Here is a 4,419-nt window from a genome sequence, read left to right on the forward strand (position 1 = left end):
TATATATATATATATATATATATGCATGCTTATGTAATTATAAAAAAATACTCCCGTATAAAGGTACATGTATATAAACCAAACAGCATAACATACATGCACGTATGTTTATGCATGCGCGTATGTATGTGTGTATGTGTGTGTGCGCGTGTGTGCCTGTGTCTGTGTGTGAGTGTGTGTGTGTGAGTGTGTGTGTAGGCAGTTTAGTGACTGTCTCTGATCACGTAAATCATACTGATCAATTCACAGATCATCGTTCCTCTGCAGCTTTTTCCCCACAATCAATATTTACGCGTTACTTCTACACTAAGTATTTTAACGTATATAGAACCATGACTTTTATGTGTGAGTTTACTTATGCGTGAGCACTTCTGCATTTATCTAGGCATAACTACATGCATATCCTCATAAATACACACTACTACATTAATTTAACGAAAGTGAAGCTAAAAAAACATTTATGTTGAGCAACTTTTCAAAACTTAATGTTTCCGTCGGCCATTAAAAAATTCTCATAAAATTGTTTTATTTTATGGAACAATGTTTAAGTTTTGCTAGAATTATGACCTCAAGAATCTTGCTTGCAAATACACACACGTTGTTAGATTTAAAGTTATTATTTTGTTGCCATTCTAGTTGTTGTTATTTATTAATTTTTTTTTTTGTGATGGTAGTGGTTTTAGCTCTAGGTTAGTTTGAGTAAAAGCAGAATTTTCATTAATTTCTTTCGCTTCGTATTTACTTCGCCATCTTGCAATACTTGTATCTATGTGCTACTTCCGTATATTTATTCTTAGCACATACTGATATTGTATGATATTTTAGAAATTTTTACCCAACGCTTGCCTTTATAAATAGTATACAAAAAAGCGTTCGCCGACACACATAATGTTTTACGTTTTAATATAAATTTAATAAAGTTCTAATGAGCAAAGGGAAACCAATTGCGACCACACTGTTTATTCATTATATACAATGTACCTAAGGCAGTGGTTCTTAACCCATTTTTGTAGCGTCCCTTTTAAGTAATTATTCTTCCTAGTAATTCTCTGAGAGGCGATTGGGTCATCAGGACTAAACTAATTTAACATGGATGGTAATTTATAAATTTTACTCCAAGAACGTGATGTATAATCCTTTAATAGTTATAGGATAAGAAACGTATAATGACGAAAGTTGAAAATTTACTTCACATATTGGAAGTTAATAATTTCCTTGTGCCTGGTGAGATCTAGCTAAATTTTCTATATCGGATTCAATGTCAGTCAAAAGAAGTCATATGTCTCCTCTTTGATTGATTGCAAATTCATTTCGTTGCTTAGTTAGCAATTGCAATACCACACTGAATCCTTTCTATATTAAATATTAACAATAAAAATCAGTGAACAGTAATTTAATTTCTTGCCAAATTTGAGAATACTTGCTTTGCATTTGGGGCCAGACTGATTCATAACCAGGCTGCTGAAAATATGCTTGAGCTACAAGATAATTTTTTTAAGTCGATAATTACTTCATGTAAAGTTGGTTTAGCAGAAGAGACATCAGAAAGAAATGGATTTATAGCCCAATCAAGTACTTTAAGATCACGAAATATCTTTAAACCTGATCATTAAGTCTTCTTTCAGTGTCCGCAGATGAGAAAATTGCAATCAATATCCGTATATAATATTAAGTTGTTATCATCGTTTTCTATTCTGTGTAGGCTTGGAAACTGTAAAAAATTCTGATTTGCTGATAAATGTGTTTATAATTCTCTTTGCTTTAATTAAATTCTTATTATTTCCTTGCAACTAAATGTTCACGTAATCTAATTTAGGGAAAATGTCTTTCGTCGCTTAGATTTTTATAAATGTCCTCATCATATGAATTAAGAAATTCATTCTAAAACAGTATCATAAAGACCATAAAAGCAATTTAAATAATTTGTCCTTTGAGAGCCATCGCACATCAGTATATAACAACAGGCGATTAAATTCTTTTTCATGGCAAATCTTCCGAATGATAGTGTCATTCAGGGAAGGGATTTTATTTACTATTTTAATTATTACATTCAATGCGTTATGTAGTCTACCACTAAGATGTTTTGCAGCGAAATGTGGTCGATGAATAACAAAATGAACTGCAAATATACGTGGAAATACTTCCTTTAGATGTACTACAAATCCACGATAACGGCCAATCCTATCTTGCACTTCATCTGTTGCACATGGAATGATAGTTGTGCGAGGAATATACTTAGCATTAAAAATTTAGCAGCGGTAATATGTAGCAGAGGTAATATGTAGCAGAGGTAATATGTAGCAGAGGTAATATGTAGCAGAGGTAATATTCTTAGCATTAAAAATTTTAGAACTTATATTTCAAGTACCATTTTTTCACCAGAAACTCTTCAATAATTTCCTGGATTGCATTTACATAACATACGTAAAACATTAGCAAAGATACATCGTCTCGTAAAGTTGTAAATAAAAATCTTCGTTCTTTTAAGGTTTCTCATTGTTTACTGTCTACATCTTTTGGCATGTCATCTAATCTTGCAGCTACTGTTCTATTACTGAGAATTGACGCTGTTATATCACATTTTCGTGGGCAAATCATAGTATCCAGAACTTCATTTATAGTTGGCAAGCCAAGTGTTTCGCCAATGGTTTTCGATATTTTGCAATAAATTTTGAAAGTATATAAGACATAACCTACCCCTTCTCTATTTGCTTGTTTGGTTAACAAGCCTTTGAAAGTAACACGGTTAAAAAAATTTTTTTTTTTCTAAACGTTCAGTCATCGTTGACGCCTTCATTGCTTTATTTGAGAACGTTTTTTCATATATTAATCATAGGGACAATAGCTCATTATTCACGGATGGAATAACCCCGTATTTTACATATTCACTTGACTAATCACTTTCTTTTTCCCCACATTCTGATCTTTTTAAAAAGGAAACATAAACAACAATTGTATATAATGATACGACTAAACAAAATATTTTAGAGATCTCACAATATACGAAGAGAACAAGAAAGACTGCAGGCATAAAATATACTCTTCAATGCAGAAATATATCATATTGATTATTCCTGTTCAAACATGTCTTAAGTCGCGATATATACTTATCTCTCATTTTATTTTAATAACGAGTACTAGTTTTAATAAGTATAATTTAGTTACTACTATAGGTAAATTTTAGCAAATTAATTATGTTATCTCACCGTTCACTTCGACTCACTTCGGGGAGACGCCGCCTATGTTGAGAACCTCTGCTCTAAGGCAACCTTACTCATTGTACTGTTGCCGTTTAGTTTTCGGCTACAATAATGAAGTAGTAAGAGCGAGATCGCGCTTTCTCCGCTGGTGGTACGTTGTTGCTTTTGTTGTTGATCTTGTCACTGATTTTTAGCTCTACATTAGATCGAACATTTTTATGATCAATGAGATGTCAAATGAAACCATCACATCATTTTTCATATATTCATCTTACTTAATTATAAATGTAAGCGATAAACGAGTTCTGTATTTTTGAGACGATGTGATGTTTTTTAAAGACCTATCTCACAGATAGCTTTAGCATAGCAAGCGATCACAAGGTGTCTCTGACAATAAATTTGAAACCTCTATTCTGTATAGAACTAATAATAGCACTAGTCTACTAGACAAAAGTGTGAAATCACTCTCAGATCATACACTACCCTCTCACAAAAATGAAATATTTACTTATATAAGCCCATATTAACTACATTTCACAAAATTGTTCATGACTGAAGTGCATTTAAGCGAATGAGAGAAAAAATTATTCGAAAACTTCTGATATTCTGTTTCATTTACCATTAGCGTGATACATAATAATAAAATTTAACTAGTAAAGAATTTGGCTTATTTGTATTAATTTTATTTTATAAGTAGTTTTTCCTAATTTTGGCACAAGGCCAGCAATTTGATGAGAGGAGCATGTCAATTCATCGACTCCAGTACTTGACTGATACATGTTATACCGAGCCCCAAGAAATGGAAAACAAAGTCAGCCATGGCGGAATTTCAACTCAAAATGTAAAGAGCTGGAAGAAATGCCGCAAAGTATTTGGCCATCGTGCTAACAATTGTGCTTAGATCGCTGCGATCATTTTCTTTTGAATAGTAAATTAATTTCTTCGACAAATTATCAGGTTATCACACACGCAGACAAGCAGACAGACATGCATGCACACACACACACACACACACACACACACACACTTACACACATACTTACACAAACATGCCTGTAAGTGTGAAGTGAGTATATACACACATATGTCTGTGTGTGCGTGGATATATATATATATATATATCTACATATATATATACATACACACACACACACACACACACACACACACATATATATATATATATATATATATATATATATATATATATATATATATA

The 4,419-nt window shown here is 32.2% G+C and overlaps 1 protein-coding gene across 6 annotated transcripts in view; it reads left to right on the top strand.

Annotated features, from left to right (window-relative positions):
* The window catches only part of LOC106871529 (dopamine receptor 2), a 797,114-nt gene that overhangs the window by 549,062 nt on the left and 243,633 nt on the right, over positions 1–4,419 (top strand). The window lies entirely within an intron of this gene.

This window comes from Octopus bimaculoides, chromosome 3 (assembly GCF_001194135.2).
Source record: "Octopus bimaculoides isolate UCB-OBI-ISO-001 chromosome 3, ASM119413v2, whole genome shotgun sequence".
Classification (NCBI taxonomy): domain Eukaryota; kingdom Metazoa; phylum Mollusca; class Cephalopoda; order Octopoda; family Octopodidae; genus Octopus; species Octopus bimaculoides.